General features: G+C 38.0%; 1 protein-coding gene and 1 long non-coding RNA gene across 2 annotated transcripts in view; one reads left to right on the plus strand and one right to left on the minus strand.

The window, feature by feature from the left end:
* Positions 1–22794, plus strand: part of obst-B (obstructor-B) — a 152596-nt gene that overhangs the window by 50672 nt on the left and 79130 nt on the right. The gene's annotated exons all lie outside the window — the stretch shown is intronic.
* The window catches only part of LOC145690588 (uncharacterized), a 160079-nt gene continuing 137486 nt past the window's right edge, over positions 202–22794 (minus strand). Inside the window, exon 3 of the long non-coding RNA XR_014132245.1 lies at positions 202–1854. This is a non-coding gene — a long non-coding RNA (uncharacterized LOC145690588). The remainder of the gene's footprint in view (positions 1855–22794) is intronic.

The raw sequence follows: 22794 nt of genomic DNA on the forward strand, positions 1-22794 counted from the left end.
GGTATACAATAATTGTAAATTTGGAGCAAGGCGACGACGTTTATTGATTTCTCCCGTTTTTCGGTGATTATTCATCAATGGTATGTTCAATGAAAACATGCGACCCCAATGGCACTCTGCGAGTGTTTTCGAATCACCGAGTCAAATTTGGTGAAGAATGGTTCAGGCACCTCGAAGATCCAATTTTTGGTGATTATTCCTCAATGGTATGTCCGATCAGGATATACTACCCCTTACGACACTCAGTGTGCCCTCACAAATAACCATGCCAAATTCGGTTAGAAATAGTTCAGGCATCTCGGGGAGTAACCTCATAACCGAACGCCTAAGTTGAGTAAAGAGCAGTTTCTTCGCTCCAATGAGTTTTCCTCTGAAATATATGTGTAAATTTTGGTTCCAGAGTTATCTGCCATCAAATTTGGGATTCGAACTTAGTCACAAAGTAAGTCCAAACTCCTACTTTGATGCCCAATAACTACAGAACCAAGGACCTACTGAATGTAACGTTTCATATGTGCATTAAGCTTGTCAAGGTCTACTGTACCGTCTGGTCAAATTCCGTGAAGATCGGATGAGTTCCATTTATCTACACAATATCCTTGTAACTGATATTTTTCTTTTTAAACCCAAATAAAAGAGAAAAACTAAGTAATTAACTATATTTACCACTCGCTAGAGATTCAAGCATTATTGTAGAAATTACTTATTGTTCAAATTTTTCTTTGCATAACTTAAATAAAAGGCTTCATGATGTAATAGTAATTTCTATTTCATTGTTGTGAACAGCTTTAAGCAAAAAAAAAAAAAAAAAGTACTTAATATTAAGTACAGGCAGATTACAAACCGTAAACGGAATATAAGGTATACACAATATATTACGTAACTTGGTCAATTTTTCCACATAATTACATCTGTTGAGCCACTTGTCCTATCGTACCACAAGTTTTCCGATATCCGCTGCGTAGAAGGCGGCCAGCTGATCAGGGAACGAACAACGTTCTGTGTTTCAGTGTCGTTCGTGAACTTCTGTCCTATTAGGAATTTCTTCGATGGACCAAAAAGAAGGTAATCACTGATGGCATGGTCTAGACTGTAAGGGGGATGCTCCATAATTTCCCACCCGCAAGAGTTAAGTTTGGCAATTGTTGTGTTCGCCGCGTGCAGTTTTATGTTGTCATGAGGGGGGGGGGGAATTATATCGTCAACATTCCAAATATCCTGACACTTTTTCCTAATGGTTGCTCGTAGATGCGAGAGTTTGTGATAGTAGCGTTCCGCGTTGATGGTTTTACCTCTTGGCACGAAATTCAATAAGAGTGGTCTCCGAGTGTACCAAAATACTGTAAGTATCAATTTACCGGTCGATAGTGTTGTTTGGAATATCTTTTTTGTTACTGGCAAGCCGAGATGCTCTGCATGACTTGGGAATATACACGTTTGATCACTAGTGACAATGAGGTCCAGGAAACTATCACCCTCCTCAGCGTAACGTTGCAAATAGTTCACTGACGTGACCATTCACTTGTTCTTATCGACATCACTAAGAACCTTAGGATCACATTGACATTATAATTACCTTGCAGTATGCCAACGAATCGTAGACAATGTCGTAAACACTACCAAGGAAATCAAACTTATCAGAGGAACACGTCGATCCGCTTCCACCATTTCGTCATACACGTAATGTTGCCTGATGTCAGCGAGGAATCAGATTGACCCCATCGCTCATTGTCCTGGACATTTTCATTTTGTTCATTTTCAAATTCCTTCCACAACCATTGCACTCTTTGTACTCCTAAACACTTGTCCCCATGCATCAGCTCCATTTCCATGTGGATATCTGTGGCTGTGTCCCTTCCAGAAAGAAAAAAAGAACAATTAGCTGATCATAAGTGAAGTAAGCAAAATAAGTTCCCTGTCATATTGTTGAGATGTTCAAACTTTCTGCAAACAATCATGCAAACACGGGATTAAAAAAAAAAAGTGATATGAAAATTACATTTAGGCACTGGCGGATCTAGAAGGTAAAAACTGCGGGGGAGGTAGCCAGAACCCAGACTATTATAATCTCTTTCCAGCCTTAGAAAAAAGTGGATGTAAACAAACTCACCTGACCACCAGTGGATCGATGACCAGTGATTGGTTGTTGGTTTCACTGCACAATACTACGGAAGGTATAACGTCGTTGGCTTCCCGCGAAAAGTTGTAGTGACGTTCACGCGGAGTTGCCAGCTTGGTTACTCGTGGCTCGCTGTGCGCAGCAGACAGTTTCGACATTTCTCTTTTCCTTCCCATCTTACATGCGGTATTTAAAAAAAAAAAAAAAAACTACATTGCAGGTTCAACTGCTTAGTTTGGCATAATTATGTTTAAAAGAGTACTCGATTTCCAATTATCAGTTCAAAGTAGAATAAAATAATAGTAATAATAATTATTATTATAATGTAATAACTTCATATAACGGCAAAGCCGTGTGAAATTTTAATGAATGAGTGTGTTTTCTCTTTTTCTTAATATTTTCTGACTCCACCAATGTTCCCATTGGTCTTTGTCTCTCGTGATGTTAATTTTATTTATTTTATTAACTTACTGGGTTGTGCTCTGTAGCTGTAGAGTAAGGAAGACGATGGACATAATACATGTACACAATAGAATCATGCTGAAATATGAGGAAAAGGTATTTCCTCGCGCACAATGCTGATTCACCGGGGATTCACAAGGGATGGGTTTGGGTCGAATCTAGGATATTTTTCACAAGAAATGTGTGCCGTAAACTGAGCCTTCTCCGGTGCCAAAATAAAAAATAATAATCAGACCTACCTGTTATGACAGACTCTGAATACCGCCCAAATCACTACTGTCTTCGCTTCCGTCGTTCGTCACATCTTCCGGTTCCAACTCTGAATCTGACGAAAGGTGAATGACAAGTTCTACAATGCGATCTATCAATGCATCCTGTTGCCAGTAGAATTGTTCAATTTTTAACACATGTGCACACTGCTTCATGAAATAAATCTTGTATCCCTGATTTTCTGAACACAGTATTGTGTTTTGCCACGTACCCTTTAATCTGAGCCCATATAAATTCAATTGGATTTAAGTCACAGTGGTAGGGAGGGAGTCTTAGAATCTCGTGTCCGTGCTCACTTGCAAGAGTGTCTATTTCATATTTTACAAATTTTTCTCTGTTTTCTTTAATCATATTATACAGAACTGTCCGTAACATACTATTCTCGAATGGTATGTTGTGTCGCGCTAACAACTCTTGCATTTCTGCTTTTCTTGCGCTATTTAGTTTGTGTGAATGTACAGATGCATTGTCCATGACTATCACTGAACTCGGTGGAATGTTCGGTAATAATTGATATTCAAACCATTGTTTGGACCTATCAGCATCCATTTCTTCATGATACATGTAGTCTTTCGTAGATTTCGCAAGAGTTCATTGTCAACATAACTGGTGGAAGCTCCAGCATGGACAACAATAAGTCGTTGACCTTTCCCTGTTGGTACTTTTAGGGGAGGTTTATCGTTGTCTGAAACCCCATTTTTCCCTTTGCGTGGTGTGTGTTAACCCAAGTTTCATCGAGGTATACTATATGCTTTCCCTCCTTCCTCGCTTGTTTGATTTTACGAAGATATTGACATCTCTTGAATATGATGTCTTCCCTTTCGATCAAACACTTTTTGCCGTTATCTGCTTTCTAGTACTGGAAACCCATTTCTTTGACAATTTTACGGATAAACCAATGCGACCCACTAAAATTTATATCAGCTTTTGCCCTCACATAGATTTCCTTCATGCTTGGAACATTTTTTTCATTGTACATTCTGATAATAAGACGCCACAATACATCTTTATCAAAAGCGTCTATATTTGTTTTTGTAGCAGGTTTCTTTTTTGCCTGGGGTGCGTAACGGAGAGCCGCGTGCATCTCTGCTTTCTTTTCTTTCTTTTTCTTTTCTTTACTTTTTTCTTTTTTTTTTTGTTCAAAAATTGTCCTAATACAAGTGGGGGACAAACCCTTTGCACTTGATGTTCTGTGCATCGCCGAGCTTACAGAAAGAAATGGTCTATTATTCCGAGCAGCATCAAACTCAGATTGAAAAAAAGTTATAAATTTTTACCACAATTTCTCGTGCATCGGAGCGGAGAGTTCTTCCACGCCATACTCCCCCCAAAATCAACAATTATACGATATCCTGTAACAAGAATAGTGATTCCTACCATTCCCAGAAGCAAGAACTATTAATTCACTTACTACATATGTAATAAACAAAAAGGGAACAAAAATTAAAACACACATACGCACACGCACTATATCAATTACTCTTATGCGCACCAACGGAAACAGGCGGATATTGACACTTGAGAGTTGGTTGACACTGTATGTGAAAATATTAACTGAATGACCTTGCGATGAGTAAAAGTTTGGCAAATCTGAAGGGTGGTGATTGGCTGTCCTCCTACCACACCTCCAGTAACGACCAGGTCCAAGCGCGGGAATGCAACGGCGTTATACCGGTGTCCCGACAAAACGTACCAGCGACAAAACGTACCACTTGAATTTTCGCGACAAAACGAACCACTTTTGACGACCTGTCATAAATGACAACCTGTCATGGGTTAATTAAAGCATTTCTAATATTTATTCCACGACAAAACGTACCACTTATATAAATTACAACCTGTATTGGACTAATTAAAACATTTCGGATATTTAATCCGCGACAAAACGTACCACTTCAAGCATTTTTTTTTTTCAGCGTGTTCACAGATTATTCTCCAGATCGAACAAACTTCTCTTAAAGGTTCTGTACGTGACAAACGTAACATTAAACACGTTTATCAGCGAGTAAGAGAACACGAGTCTTCCAAGACCAATGTGGGTGCTTATATATCTAACAAAAGAGAACATAATTTTAAGAAACAACTTCCTCATGAACAGGTAAAACAACGGCAGTATAAGGTTGAGAAGAACAGACAGGTAATGTATCGAGTTGTAAAATGCACAAACTCATTGGTAAAAGAGGGCTCATTTACAGAGGAAACGTAGCAGCCTATAAACTGAAAGACACAGCTATAGATCGTGGAAACGTTTTGGATATTATTCCTTTCTTAAGCAAATTTGATCTTTCGCTTAAAAGTAATTTAGATAAGGTCACCGAGAAGAGTCATATACGAGGAAGTAAGCAGGATAGTGGTCGCATAACTTTTACTAAACACGGTGAATTATGTTTTGAATGCTACCAACACACTTATCAGAGAAGATATTTCGAAAGAAGTCTCTCAAGCTTCAATATTTTCTGTTCTATTAGACACTACTCAAGATATAGTAGTTTCAGGCCAGTGCTATGTTGTTTTACGGTATGTTGTTAGAATGGTTGTTAAACAAAGTATTGTTGTCATTGTAAAATGCATATCTACCACAGGCCAGTGTCCTTGCGGTTTACTGCTGGAAATTCTGCAGAAGATGAACCTTGATATTAAGAAGTGTATTGGAAATTCAACCGATGGCTCAAGTAACATGCAAGGACAATATTCGGATTTTTTTCAATTCACCTATGATCAGTTACACTGTGATTCAGTTGATTTTAAGTTTAACGGCCCTTTTAGCAGCGAGGCTATATGAGACGGGACATACTGATTTACGGGAAATCCAAAGCACATGAGCTCCCGCCAGGAATCGAACCCAGGTCTCCCACGACAAAGGCGCATACGCTAACCGCTTAACCACTAAGAAACTCAGTTATACGTGTGGTGTTACGCTCATATACTCAATCATGTCATATGTGTTCTGACAAAATATTGTATTGATTCTGTGTCATTGTTCTGCTGAATGACTCTGCGATATTTATGCGTGAGTCTTATCGGCGAATGGACATTTGGAAGATCACATGTTAACAAAGGCGTCTTACAGTTATGGCGGAAACAAGATGGTAGAAAACACACTGTTTTTCAGAAAAAGTTTGGTCATTTTTCGAACCCAGAAAGTGCTTTGTATATAGAGTTGACCATAATAATTAAGAAAATTGCTTCTACAGAAAATATCAAACCAAAACCTAGGTGTAAAGCGAAAGGATATATAAAAGGTCTTCTCAAGTTCAAAACAACTCGGACAGCACAAATGTTCCTTAAGATATTTCAAGTGACGACCTCTCTGTCAAACTATCTCCAAATAGAGGGTGCTGCTAGTGTAGTCCTATCGGATGGTGCAGACTACTCTGTTCCAAGTGAAAGAGTAGAGAGATGATTTTGAATCCGTTAAGAATGCAGCATTAAGCTTTGCAGAATGGGCCAATAACAAATTTGAAGACTTAGAACGTGATTTCTTCTTTTTTTTCTATTGACCTGTCGACAATTCGCCTTCAGAGGTGGACAAAGATTTTCCTGTGAATATGAATATGAAGCTGCTTCTATCCAATGACCAGGTACTGCATCGAAGCAATCAACACAATATTGGACATGGTAGTTTCGAGTATTTCTTCAAGATTCAAGAAGCAATGTACTTTATGGATTATTTGGACCCTAGACACTTCAACCAAGTAACAGAACTTCTAGACGTGTCTTTCGATAAACTTACATATTTTCTGAAAAACTTCAGTAAAGAAGTTTCCAAGGATAATATAAATGTATTCCCTTGGATTTTTGAAGGACATGGATATCCTTGAAAATCAGTCTTGATGACGAGCACAACCGAGAAAAAATGACTGCTGATGGTGCAAGTGATTCAGAATTAGGAGAAAATACATTTGTTTACAAGGAAAGTGAATGCAAAACGTGTTGCAAAATTGTCCAATGTGCTGCTTTTTAATTTGGCAGAATTGTAAATTTTGCAGTAATACTTATCCAGGTTTCCAGCATACAAATTTTTATTGACTTTGGCCGTAACTCAGGTAACATGTAAAATATTTTTTTCAAAACTTAAATAAACTGAAATACATTACAAATAGGCTAACGAGTACCATGTCTCAGGAACATTTGAAAACATTTATGTTGATGTCTATTGAAAAAGATTTATAAAAACATATTTCGAATGCAAAAGTGATAGATACAGTAGCATCAAAAACTAGTACACTAAAACATCTGCTAATTTTGTAATATAGTATACGTTCTCCTTGAACTTCATATAATATTTTGAACAATTCAGAATAATATACTGATGAAAGAATATCATGTTTTAATTGTCAATTGTTAATACTATTGACTTACTGTAGAAAGAAAACTGTGCAACTTGATTTGTGACATTGAGATACTGCTGGTGGTGGGAGAAAGCGCCCGTGCCCCTCTAATAATACCTATCCGTCCCTGGTCCAAAGCCTGGATAAAGTGTGATGGAAATCAGCAAATATTAAAATATTGCATATGCAAGATTCTTGTTGGTATTGGTCTGACGATAATCTTGCAGGTATGATCTTGGTGTTGCGAGAATCTTGAAGGCATGGTCTTAGTCTTAGCCTTAGTTTTAGTCTTGGTCTTGCATCGGTACTTTTCTCACAACCAATCTGTTCAACCTTTAACCTTACTTTGGCCGATATATATATATATATATATATATACGCTGTCCTATCAAGTGGTATGTCGCCTGTCGTTATTTGATGGCTGATTGGAAGTAGCAAGTAGCCCTCCAGGCAAGTGGTACGTTTTGTCGCTTGTCATTATTTAAAGTGTTTTTAGAAAACCCTTCACAAGCATCCCTCAGGGTAAGTGGTACGTTTTGTCGGTGGTACGTTTTGTCGCTAGTACGTTTTGTCGCGTATTCCGTTATACCGTCTGGACTTTAATATCCTACCGCAATATCATGTAATCTCTACTAAAATAATAATTTCAAATGAAAATATCCGAATTTATGCTGTATTTTGTGATAAACGAAATATATGTAATATTTAACAACAGATGTAGCTTTATTTCAACCTCACCAGGGTTGGACATATAGTATTTACTGCGCATGCGTATGCGTTCGCGCGCCGACCCCACTCATTTGAAATTGTAGAATGCAGAGTGTTCCATGGCGAAAAAGTGTTACAATAATCCACCTTCCTCTCGTGTTATAAAACACAAAAGAGAACAAAAGGAACAGAGGCAATCTCGTTTATATAACGATTTAAGAAAATATGTATTTCCAACATAACAGTAGTCAGTGTCAGTGCGTTAATTATATACGAACCAACAGAGCCTTACACTTTGGAAATTATGCGACGGCAATAAGCTAGCAGAATATCTTGCTGTTCACGTCTCTCTCTGCAGAAGCACATGTGAGCCGCGGAGTAATTAATTTCGCTTTGTTTACATCTACTTTGTTCTAAGGCTGGAAAGACTTTCAAAAATATATAAATAATAGTTTAAATTATTTTTGTAACTTGGTAAACTGGGGACCCTGGGTTCCCCGGTCCCGCGCTAGATCCGACACTGTATTTAGGAATATATTGCTAGAGTTAATGGAAAATAGGCAGACAAATATGCACTCATAATTAAAAGAAAAAAATGGGCAAAAAATTCAACTCAAGGTAATAAAGATAAGCATTTTATGCGACAGAAAAACTTAAATTAAGTCATGATTATTATTAAAACACTATTGAAATGCCCTGGCTTTGTTTGTGAAGAACATATTGTTTAAAAGGAAGGAAGTTTGAATTTCTTTCCATGTATGTACATTTAATAAATAAATTATTGAAGAAAGAAATTGATGATCAATTTCAAATCTATAAATAAAGTATATATTAATATACTTTGGTAGTCCCTCAGAAGGTATCACTAATTGAAATTCAGCATAATAAGATATGTATTTTCAAATTGTCAATCGATGAATTGTCTTCGATCGTCTGTTCTTCTTTTTTTTATGTCTAAAATTGTCTTTCTATTTCCACGGATATAACAGTGCTATTTACAGCATGCAAAATAATTGAATCAAATTAACTTTGTAGGTTTCCAACTTTGAGAATTTGTCCAATTGTCTGTATTTTGTCAAGTCTTTATTAACTGCAATAAGTCACATTTCTCGCTGCATTCTTACCGTGTGTCAAGATGGACCTTTGCCCTGATCTAGACATAAATTAGTCCGTAATTCTTAAATTTCAAGGAATTGGCAGAAACAAGAGATTGATGTAATTATCTCAATGAAGTCCTGATTTTGAAGAGGATGTAAAGAATGGGAAATATACGCAAACAATAATGTGCCCAATATAGAGTGAAATAGACAAAATAAGCTTTATTGAAATTGAAGTAGAGGGCCCCCAAATGAACTTCATTGTGTTCATTTCTATCATATCTTCAACATTAACAAATAAACATTTTCTTAACACCTAGTCTCCAGTCATAATATTAAAAGATTCAACATCTCATAATTTTTTTTAACAGTGTAAAATTTATATTTTAAAGAATATTAAAATATAATTATTTACTATTATTATTATTATTCAATTACATATTTATTTTCATTGCTTTCTCTTAAATATTTATTACAATTCAAAATTATTCGACATTCAAATAAAATAACAACAGGGCTAAATGAGAAATGGAACAATAATTGCTAACAGAATAACAGAAAAATATAATAATTTGAATAAAATTGTAACAATTGCATTAAATAAATTTATGAAACAATTGCGAAAAAATAATTAAGTCAGCAGGAAATATATTTCGATAGTCGAACCAAAGGAAGGGGTAGAAAACCACCTATCAACGGCATCATATCTAGTGTTACTGTCTGCTTTTCTACGTCATCCAATGATATTACACCTTATTTGTATAGTATGTCATCCAGTTGTATAAATGTTCAGTGTTGTCCTTTGTGTTAGAGAAGAAACACCTCATCTAGCTCTTTTCCATGTGGTAAGGTGCCAAGAACCGACGACACGTTGCCACGTTGGATAGCAATAGATATGCGTTGAATTAGGAAAGATGTTGAACGAATATCTCCAGTAACGATAGAAATGCGTCTGCCTACTTCTCTAATAAAATCAAGGTTTGCAGATCGCCAAGCACCACTAGTCTCGATGGCAATTGAAGCAAAAATAAATTTATCAAGGAGGTTGTTATATTTCCTTTGCTTTTCTACTTCTCTACGACTAGCAACAGCTCCAGCATTCATAACAGCTAAAGGGAGACTTGAATGGGCAAATGTATCTGAAAACGTAAAGTCCCATACTAGTGATTTGCCTTTCAACCAAGGAACTAATGTCATGCCATCACGTCGTTTACCATCTGAACGACAACATCCTGAAGGTTCACGTATGGAAGGAATTCCAGCTGTGGTAAGGGCTCGTAAAATGATATCATTCACAGAGGAGTCTAGCGTGTCTGCAAATGCTCTTCATGTATGAAAGGCCATGCAGGCCACGTTGGTTAACTTGATCCCCACAAGCTGAACAACGATGTGGCTCACAAATATCTGCACCTAATCTTAAGGCGACAGAGATTCGAAATGCCTCATTAGTCATATGAAGACCTAATGGTGGGGAGGGTATTGCATTCAACCATGCCCCAGCATGTAGAGATGAGGCAGCACGAATCCTGGCTTTATCCTCTGGAGCAATAACTGACTGTAAGAGAAGTTCATGAAAATGCGCTGCAATTGGTGTGTACCAAGATGCCTGAGAACCTCTTATGTTAATTTCTGGAAGATCTGTATCTGTTAAATTTTTCCATTTGCTAGAGCCTTCTTGAACTGTGCCATCTGGGTCTAGGTGGTAACCTTGTGGAAGAAGAGCCTCGACTAAACGAAGAGATCCGTGGTAGGACGCTAAAAAGGAAGGAATCGCCATATCCACGATCTCATAAAATTATATTTATATTATTATTGTTATTATTAATAATAATGAGCTACAGAAAGGAAATAAACTGCAACTAATAAATGTTCTTGCCAATTACAGTATATCTCAAAGGTTTACCATTGTTCTAGATTTACCATTGTTCTAGATTTACCATTGTTATGTCAATATAATACCACAGTGAGATCATTGCGTTCATTTGTATAATGTCCTTAACGTTAACAAATAAGCATTTTCTTAACATCCAGTCTCTAGTCATAACAGTGAAAGATTCAACATCTCATAAAATTATATTTACGTAATAATAAACTGCAGAAAGGGAATGAACCACAACAAATAAATGTCCTTGCCATTACGGTATATCTGCATGGCACACGCAGTGTTTTGGATTGACCACTGTTATGTCAATACATGGGACCTACCACATATTATTGTCTACTGTGTAAAAAGTAAACAACTCTTGACCGATGAGGTAGACAAGTAAGGCAGGGCCGGATTAAGGGAAGCTTAGGGAACTGTAGCCCCGGGTCTCGAAGTGGACAGGGGCCTCCACTCTGATCAGACCCGTGCTGGGATACTAGCGAGGGCGGTGGACAAGTCAACCAAAACGGCGCCCCTACAAACGTGAATACGTATTTTATATATATACTAGCTGAACCTGCGCTCTCTACACAGCGCATCATTCGCATATGAGCATACATCTCCTTCTCATTCCTCACAACATATGTACATGTCTCTTTACAGACACAAGTGAAAGAGGTCTTGATTTTTAAAAAAATCAACAAGGGGTATCATAAACGGGAGATTTTTTCGATTATTTTTTTTCAATATCTCGCACCGTTTGCTAGATTTGAGCCTACTTCCGGTTGGAGTTTATAATTCATGTAAGACCAGTGTTTTCTTTCTTTCTGCATGCAGTATGTAATAAGCAAATACATTAGATATACTATTAATTATAATGTCAGTTATATATGGTTTTCATTGGGCAAAACACTCAAAAAATAAAGATTTATCTTAAGATTCGAGAAATGGTTATCCTTCCTTTTTCACTATTATTTGGCCATGGAACAAACGCCTGAGACATATACAACCCCAATATACAAAATTGTAGTGTTGGAATGTATAACGCATAGGATATGATGCTCTAGTTTTTTTTTTAATTTCAACGCTTCCTGCGTACCCTAAGAAATGTAATAAAGAAATAATGGCCATGTTTTTTTTTAAATATTCAATTAGAACTGGACAATCTACGCAAAATTTCCAATCGATTAGTGAAAACGCCATATTTCTAGAGCCTGTAGTTTCCAAGATCTCATTGTCGAAAGGATTGGCCACAAACATATAAACATAGTTTAAAAGAACTCGGAAGATGGAAGCACAACTCACATGCATTGATTTTAGAGAAGGCTTATTAAAATACAAAGGCTTTGAACAATAATTTAATATCATAAACTTTATGAAAAAGATATAAAATAGTTAACTAATTTACACTTTTTAAAGTACAAATACTTAAAATGTTTGTCTCTGTTAAACGTGAAATCACACATAACCGTAAATGAAAGATTTGAAAGCTAAAGTTATAGGTTGGAGCTCAGGCGCTTTTAATCCTTCATCACTGAATCAAGGAGCCTAACCTCTCTTGTGTTAGTTAATGTGCCAGCTACGATCAAGTGTTGTAATACGCATTTGGGAGCACAGCACACATACGACACTTAGAGGGCTGACAGAAGTTTTCACTTTCGGAGGGCAACTTGCTTTTTGAACCTCGTTCATTTTGATCATCTTTTCTTTCTTCATCTTCATTTGGGCTTCGGCCCTTGGCTACTTTATCACGATGACGGACTCTGGCAACACAAACGGTCAAGCTCACCAAGGACGACATATAGGATTACCACCTACACTTCCGACGAATCCAAGCACTTCCCGCGATCAACCTACATCTATTGGATCTCGCAGCCGGACTCGCCACTTTTCTTGGGGAAGTCAACCGATAGGGAGCACATCTAGAGATAGGCATCCTTCTACAGAATCTACACAATCTGCTAAACGTGTTCGATCAAGGTCCCCTATTACGTCAATGGATATCGAGGGCAATCCACAGCATACTAATAAAATAACGGGTCCTGTAGATCATTCCTTACCAAGTTCAACTTTCGATCCTGTTTATCACTTTCTACTCACAGAATATGACACTAAATTCACAAATTCCAAAATGATATTTCTGCAAATAATGAAATACGTTCCTAGGGTACGGGACACTCTAGTTCAAATCGTTTCCACTAGGAATGGCTACATTTTGAAATCGAAAGATCCGAATTTTGGAATCACCATACGGAATAAAGCTTCCTACGAAATTTTCGGGAAAAATGCTAAACTGACGAAATTGACAGATAAGCGTCAAAAGCAGCCTCCACCACCTCGACAACCATCTTTTCTGTCTGTTGTCATTAGAGGAGTCTCACCTGAACTAACAGATGCAGAAATACACGAGGAACTAGCGCAAGAAGGGATATCAGTCGATAAATGTCTTCGCATTCGAAATAATAATGGTCCTACATACATGATCCGCGTTCTTTGTAAGCGACAGGACACTATTGACTATTTATTGCCATATGATGCGCCTATCTATAAGAAAATACACAGAGTTGAACCATCTAAAACTCAAGGACCGTTACCAATTCGTTGAAAAAAAATGTCAGGTTTACAATGATCATACTACCGCTAACTGTTCAAATCCTTCTAAATGCGGATACTGCTCAGGGCTACACGAGACCAAGGCATGTCCCAATCTACAAGGACCACCGAAATGTAACACTTGCAGTGGGCTTCATCCTACTTACAGTTATCGCTGTAAAGCCAAACCAGCACCGACCCCTGAGCATCTAGAACTAACGGTACCGCTAGAAACGGCTGATAAAACAACTCAACCGACTCAATCCATATTACCTCCGTTAATCGTCGAAGATCTCCTTCGTTATATCAGTTTGGTGTTACAAAATATATTTCCATTTCAGCGAGCTCATATCTTACACCACATAATCTCTGCTGCAAAATCCATTTTTCACATCAATCTCCATGCAACTTACTCTAACAATTATGTTCATTTTCACGTTGGACCGCTGGAAACTGCTGTTTAAAGCCATGCATATGTTACTTTACATCATGCTGATTACTTTCCTATTCGTTAATATTCGATCCTTTTCACAACATAAGCTGCTATTCGAAACATTATTATATGAGGAACATATTAATGTATTTGCACTTAATGAAACCGCCTTAAGACCGAACATGTTAGCCCATATTTCTGGTTATCAACTGCAGCGCCACGATTATCCCAATCATATGGCACGTGCTCAAGGCGGAGTTGCAATAGGTTATTTTTCCAAATATCCAGTAAGAGCATACACTCCTCAAGTTTTTGCCGATATGTCGGAATACTTACTTTATTCTATATATTTTCCATCATTAATAATTAATTTTAGCACTATCTATATTCGACCACGCCAACCCATACCATTACAGTATTTTGAATACATAGCACATAACTTTCGTAATATTATCATCATGGCGGATATAATATCCATAGTCGTAGTGCTCGCGAAAAGGCAAATTTTCAGCAGTTCTTAACTGAAAATCTACAGATGCATCTTCATGTCCTTCCTAGTCACACTAGACCAATCAGTCAGACTACACCAGATGTCGTCATCACATCTATAAATCTTATTAATGACTGCCAGCTTGAAGTTCTCGATTCCATCGGAAGCGATCATCATCCAATTAAATTAACATTAACTCGAGGACAACCGCAACGACCGGACCCCGGACCCCGCGAAGTGTTCCTAGATTTTACAAAGCGAATTGGCCTCATTTTCGGCAAGACATCGAACATTTCTTTCAAGTGTAACAGCACCAGCTACCGAGCCTGAGTTGGCTTCGTGTCTCACTACTCTCACTGAGGCAATACGAACCAGTGCTCATCATTATATTCCAACTGTTCAAGTAACTCTCCATAAGCCAAAATTATCACCGACGTATGTCACTTCGTAATAAACAAGGCTCGTCAACATCTCCGTGAATACTATCGAACAGGGATTGATGTCTATCTACATCAACATCGCCAATGGCAACGAGCGGTTCGCAACTATCTTGCTGCATATAAACGTCGCAGTTGGATTAAGACTTGTAATACCTTACCCGAAGAAGCACACCCATCTCGCTATTGGAAGAGGTTTAATCAACTAACTGGCAAGAATACGTCAACAACTTATCCTCTAATTGTAGATGGCACTCCTCTTTTCTCCGACGAAGAGAAAGCTAACGCATTTGCTAGTCAGCTACAGAGCGTTTTTACTCCAACAGCTGCCTCTAAGATCTCTGAACGGATAGACATCTCTTGCATTCCTGCTTTACAACCTTCTGCCGATCATGCCATTGATCTGGAACATCCACTCACCGCACCCATTACTACTGATGAACTTCACATAGCCCTCAAGCGGAAAAACAACACAGCTCCTGGGGTAGATAACATATGTTATCGACATAGAAAAGAAGCCCCGCAATCACTTCTACTACTACTGGTGGCAATATATAATTTTATTCTCAGAACTGGTTTCTATCCTCCAGATTGGAAAGTCTCAAAAATTTGCATGTTCCATAAACCAAACAAGCCGTGCATTCTGTTTCCTCTTACAGACCAATTCAACTTACATCAGTATTCAGTAAAATATTTGAGAAAGTTCTTGTCTGCCGTTTTCATAAGTATCTTGAGACAACTACTCTACTACTCATCCATCAAGCAGGCTTTCGGCCTAATTACTCCATAAATGACCAGCTACTTCGTCTCAGCACCATAATTACTAACCAGTATAATAAAGCCTCATTCTTATGGATTTAGAAAAGGCTTTCGATAAAGTTTGGCATTACAGCTTAATTAAAAAATTACAATCATTTAAGTTTCCACTTTGCTATTTGAGGATAGTATATTCTTTCCTTACAAATCGCATTGCTTATGTTTCAGTGGGTAATGCTCTATCTTGCCTATCTTTCCGCTTACTGGAGTTCCTCAGGGTTCGGCTCTCAGCCCTTTATTATATATCCTTTATGCTTCTGATATCCCTGCAGTTCCACGTAATGTTTTTACTTTTCAATACGCCGACGACACAGCTTTTCTCGCTCTTGGTAAAACTATCCAACAACTTAATACTCTTTTACAACGAACTCTCGATAATTACATTAGGTGGTGCAAGAGATGGCATTTAACTATTAATACAGAAAAGACGCAAGCAATCGTGTTCTTACCTCCGAACAGGCGTTCCAGAGTTTACAGAAATCCAAATCTCTTGCAAGTAAATGTTGATGGGTACCGAGTACGCCCTTCCCCTACTGCTACCTACTTAGGCGTGGTCTTTGACTCAAAGCTCACTTGGAATGCTCACCTGAAAAAGTTAACAGCTAAGGCTAAAATTCGTTTAAATTTATTGCGTCGTCTCACAGGGACAACTTGGGGTCTGAAAGCTGAAGTGTTACTTCATACCTATAAGGCGTTTCTCCGTCCCATCCTCACTTTTGGACACACCGCCTGGAGCAATGCTTCTGCGTCATATTACGAAAAACTCTGCATAATGGAGCGACATGCTATTCGGCTGGCGTATCGTATTAAGCTTCCTTACCCTACATGGCTTACATATGAGTATATCGACTTCTCAAAACTCACGAAACACCTCGCAGAACTACGACTAAGGTATATAACTTCACGTATACAAACAGGTCACCCGTTATTCTTGGACATTCTGCAGACTGATGCTCTTACTGATGCTACATTTCGGTATAAACACTCACCTTTAAACATCTTAGTATCACTGTTTGTTCAAAATACACATCTGACTGCTGATGAACGAGAAATATATGATATTTACCTCATTAATGATCATCTTCCTCATATTTTTCCATATTAGCACGTAATCCTCATTATTAACAAGGGCTTCCCCCTGTCCTCATCAATCCCGAGTCGCCCCGGGACAGAAGATTTAATACTGCATCTGTCTTGCTAATACAACTATGTTTGTGTCGTCTCTGCACTTCATCTCATACCTCATCATCATCGCTCTAAATTCTATTACTTTAGTGATACATTTTGTTTTCCATCATCTTAATACCTTAGCACCTCGTATTCATATACATTTTTGCACATATTTATTCTACTTTTGATTTATTGTTATTATTGTTCATCTTCTTATTTATCAGTATACAGTAGAGCGTCGATTATCCGAACGTCAGTCAACCGAACGACCGCTTAACCGAACTGTGTACTCGCTCGCACCTGTTACTCTCCCACCCTACCGTCCATCATCCCCCTCACTCCCAAACCAAGTTTCCCACAGTAGTCGCCGCACTGAGCCACCGCTGGCGGAACATTGCTTCTAATGGGGCCTTCATAAGGCGCTGCTGACCGGCCAAGCCGCCAGTCGCTGTTTTGAACAATCAGCACACTTCTTTTTATGAATAAATTTACTGTACAGTACTTCTTTTTGGCAAATAAACATGTACAGTTCGATTATCCGAACACCCATGTCCCCGAATTACTTCGGATAATCGACGCTTTACTGTACCTAGTTTTATATGCTTACTTTTCCTCATGTTTATATAATTGCACTTTAACCATCTCATAATGTATAACCATCAATGTATATCTACTGACACCTATGCCAAAGAGAGGGCGTAACCCTCTAATGGCTGGGAGTAAAAGTACCATCTTTACCAAAGCAGTACATAATTGATGAATAAAGATTTATCCAGTTCACTTATTCCCATACCCCTAAAAAAAAAAGCGCTTTTAATTGCTATTGTAGCATTTTAATAGATAGATATATAATATATATATATATATATATATATATATATATATATATATATATATATAGTGTGTGTGTGTGTGTGTGTGTGTGTGTGTGTGTGTGTGTGTGGTATAACTTAATTAATGTAGTAAACTGGAGATGGTTCCTGTTCCTGAGATAAAAAGGAAAGTATACACCAAACTGGATGTAAAAATACCTCCTTTCAGCGCCTTGATCAGAAAAATGTGAAACCAGCCATAACTCAAGAACAAAATGTCGAATCGAAATCGGGAAAAATGGAATGTCCGTAAATCTTAGTCATAGATTCAATTAGTGTACATCGGATGTAGAGCAGTGGCAGTTTAACGGTGACTCCCAAGATAACTGGAGTATTCCTTTGAGTATTTTATCAAACGTTGAATGAGAGAAATGAACAACAGTCAAATACTAGATTTCAACTATCAAAAGTAATTTTACATTGTCCAAGTTAGAACACTTAGAATTCGAAACAAAAAGAGATAATTGATGAGAAAGATTATGAGAAAGAAAGATGATGTGTGATTGATTTATTTTGTCTCAATACAAAATAAACTGTCGAAAGAATAATTTAAATGAAAAGAAGTCTTTAACATATCACAGTTATTTATTTGGTCTAGGAATTAATTCGTGCGGGTGGACAAGAGATGGCGCAACGAACGGAGCGTCCCACAGTTCCGTGTATCCACACATGTGTTGCAAACCCCTGTCATCGCGTATCGTTCGTAGTATAGGGCAGTGGATTAAAGCGTCAACAACACCAGTTTGTAGTTAAGTGAACATGGCGCAATTTGTGCCTGATAAAGTGTTTTTGCGGGGTGTCCTGCTGCATTACTTTAACATGCAGAAAAGTGCGACTGAAAGTCATCGTATTTTGGTGGAAGTGTATGGTGACCATGCTCTAGCTGAGCGAACTTGTCAGAAGTGGTTTGCACGGTTTAGAAGTGGTGATTTCGGCTTGGCAGACCAAGAGCGAGCTGGACAGCCAAAAAAATTTAGAGAAGAAGAATTGACAGCATTGCTCGAGCAGGATTCGTGTCAAACGCAGGAACAACTTGCAGCAGTATTAGGCGTTGATCAAACAACAGTCTCCAAACGCTTGAAAGCCATGGGAATGATTCAAAAGATGTCACATTGGGTTCCACATGAATTGAAAGACAGAGACGTTGAAAGACGAAAAACCATTTGCGAATTGCTGCTTCAACGACAGAGCAGAAAGGGGTTTCTGCATCGAATTATTACGGGTGATGAGAAATGGATCCATTACGAGAACCCTAAACGAAAAAAGGCCTGGGTGAAACCAGGTGAACCAGGTCCATCACAACCAAAACGAGATATTCACTGTGCAAAGGTTATGCTGTGCATATGGTGGGATATGAAAGGTGTGGTGTACTATGAGCTGCTTCAACCGGGTGAAACTATGAATGGAGAACGTTATCGACGACAATTAATGCGTTTGAAGCAAGCTCTGGCCAGAACACGACCAGAATGGGAGAACAGACATGATAAACTTATTGTTTAACATGATAACGCTCGCCCACATGTCGCAAAACCGGTCAAAACCTATTTAGAAAATGTCGGATGGGAAGTTTTACCCCACCCGCCGTATTCACCAGACGTTGCTCCTTCGGACTACTACTTGTTCGATTGCATGAACAACGATTTGATTGGACAGCGGTTTACTTCTTCAGAAGATATCGAAACATGGGTCTCTGACTGGATCGCTTCCAAGGATGAGGATTTCTTTCGCCACGGAATCCGTACATTGCCTGACAGATGGGCGAAAGTGGTGGCTAGCGATGGACAATATTTTTCTTAAGGTATTTATGTATTTTGTGTTTGTACTACAGCTTCAATGTGTGCGTACCAACCCCACGAATTAATTCCTAGACCAAATAATATTTATATCTTCTAGGCTAATGATAAGGGATGATAAATGAACTGCTTTCTGTCCAAGTTAGAAGTGTGTGAAAATGAAAAACAAACAAACAAACAAACAAACTTTGATCCATGTTAGGTTTCTAATGAGTGTGTATAAGACAGTCAGGCGGCAAACATCATGTTTAATGAACGAGAGTATGACGATCTTCATGTGACAACAGCACAGATGGAGTGGGTCGGTGGGTCAAGTGGGTCAAGTTTTCTGGGTGGGTCAGTGGGTCGTCGGTCAACAGCATGTAACCCACTGCGACCTACCACCTACCATGACCCATTGCGACCCACCACCCATCATGACCCACTGCGACCCACAACCCACCGTAACCTACTGCAATCCAACACCCACCATGACCCACTGCGACCCTCCGATTCAGTCTGACCTACCGACTCACTCTGCTCACTGCATTGTAGACAGTATCTTCTGAAGACGGTTAAATTTGTCTGCGTTTTACTTTCAAGACCTTCATTTCCCTTCCCTTTCCATTTGTTTCTGTCTACTTACCTGAGGTGAGTAGTCTATATCTAAGTGAAAAAAGAACTTCAGGCACTTTTGGGTATTGATATTTGTAATTGTAATAATAACAATAGGACTTATACTACTACTTGGCTTTCGATTGCTGTCAGTTTTTAGAGGAGCTAACTACTGGAAGAATACATTTTTGAATCACTGTAATGTATAAATTATTATATAAAAAATTGAATGTAACTATGTGTGCCTGATCATCACGGCCAAATTGTAAAGCCAATTGAAATAACTTTTGGCCTTAATCCAAACTGGGATGGTATATTGCTTTCATTATAACACATATCCTAAGGAGGTAGTGAGGATCCAAATTTTTTGCGAAACAAAAATGAGTATCTCACAAGCCGTTAAACTTACGGAGCTGAAATTCAGTGTATTAACTCTTTATTAAAAATAAACAGAATGTGTCCTATCATTTTTTAAAAAATACTCTTTATGGGAGGGTCACTTTATATAGATATATGGAAAATTGGTAGTGAGTTGGTATGTAAAAATGATCAAAAACGATCGATATTAGTTAAGAAAAAATACAGAAACAAAAAATACAGTGCTTCGCTTCATACATCCATTGCTTTATACTATAATAATTGCTGAAGCTTGTGTTTATTATATGGAGCGGTTACAGCACACGGCAATCAATCCAAAAAATTGAGAGAAAAATAGACATGAAATTTGTACTGCAAGCTTAAGTATACGGAAATTTTAAGTTTGGATTCTATGCATAATTATATGGAAAATTTTACACTTTTTTCCTTTACGTTGGTCTACTTATCTCGATTTGGGACTTTCAAATTTCATTCCTTTTTCCACTGAAAATTATCGATAATTCAACAAGAAAATAATTATACTATGATAATTTAATTGAAATTCATCGTAATTTGGCCCATGACAAACAGCAGTGTGGTAATTGAAGGGGTAGAAGGGGGAAATTCCCAGGCATCTCTGAACACTTCCCTGGAACCTCGTTTCCTTTTGGCTTCAAGGCGGGGAAGGAACATGGTAATGATATCAAACCTTCATGTGTAATTACAAAAATTAAATTTATAAACAATTAAGAAATCATCAGTTTATCAGGTTTTAATTGATAATTTATGCACAAGATTCCCTATCGAAGGTGTGGTAGATGAAGTTTCTGTTCTTCATGAGTCGACATTGCCAACTGACATGGTCGATATGGAAAATATATTGTATGGTGATAGAGAGGTGATACTTCTTGCTGAGTATTTAAAAACTGATCGAGAAAAATCGTTATCAGACTTAAATTTAACAAGCAGATTGTCGATGAGGAGATGCAGAAATTTCTACGTCAGGTAGAAGTATTACCAGTTTCCACGACTGAGTGCGAACGGGGATTTCCCCTTATGAATTTACAAATGACTGATATTAGAAATAGACTAAGTGCTCAAACATTGTCTAACTTGTTGTTCATCAATGTTAATGGCTTACCGCTAGACAGGCTCAAAGTAGACGAGCTAGTTATTTCTTGGCTGAAGGATGGACATCATTCCGCTGCGGATGATTTACCACGAAAAAGTCCTGGAGGTCAACAGAAAGAAACTCGATTTCAGATTTGTTTTAAGGTGGCAAATTATGAGTTATGGAAAATGTATACTTGTATTAAACCACTACTAATGGCTTATTTGTGTTATTCAACTTTGTACCTAATTTTTAATAAGTCTGTTTTTTTCTCTTTATAAACTAGAAGGTAAACTACTTTGAAGAAATATTGATAATAATTGCAATTATGCATATTTGTAACTTAAATTTAACGTGGTGTTTTAGTGATTACACAAATTACAATTATGAGCATACTTTATGGAGATGCTCTCACAGAAGGTACTCGAGCACCTTTATACGCTATGAAAAACTGATTATTCAAGTCTTTTGGAAAAAAATACTGTGAACTGAGAAATCATAACCTTTTCCATATTGTACAGAAGTATTTTCCTGCAAATAGAAGTTTCTTTTGGAATGCGTTGAGAAATTAACCCTTGCAAGAATATTCTCTTAGTACAAGTTTACTTAACGCACACACTAATCTCCCCCCACCTCGAAGTGCTTCAATTTCCTCACTGACAAACACTCTACCATTTTATATCGTAAAGGTCAGTTCCAACGTTATTGTAACAGAGTGGTGCTTGAGCGATTGACCGTAGAAATTCAAACTCCGATTAGTGACAATTGCACAGTTTTGCTTTATTACAAGTATAAACTCTTTAGTCAGTAGAGAAGAGGCCGTGGATCATGTGTCAGAGTTGATGGCGATAGATTTTGGTGAGTCAGAGTAGTTCACAATGGATGAGAGTGGTTCATTGTGGGTGGCGGGTCAGAGTGGGCCACGGTGGGTGGGGTCATGGTGGGTCGTGGGTCAGAGTGGGTCGTGGTGGGTGGTGGGTCAGTGGGTCGTGGGTTATGAGGGTGGTGGGTCAGTAGGTCGTGGGTCAAGTTTTCATTGACCCACGTCAACTCTGGACAACAGTGATTATCACAAATTATGTGAATACAATTTTGGGCGAAAGTAAACTGCATTAAAGGGTTTCCTTCTCGTAAAACGAAATTCCGTGGAAGATAATTCCCAGCACAGAAGCAATGAAACTCGAACGAAACACAAGCTGTTCGGTGTGTTGCACAGTAATACAAAAAATACAGTTTGAAACTACCGATTTACTCTGTTTCGTACAAAGTAGGATAACT

The sequence above is a fragment of the Thermobia domestica genome, chromosome 7 (genome assembly GCF_964235325.1).
Source record: "Thermobia domestica chromosome 7, izTheDome1.hap1.1, whole genome shotgun sequence".
NCBI lineage: Eukaryota > Metazoa > Arthropoda > Insecta > Zygentoma > Lepismatidae > Thermobia > Thermobia domestica.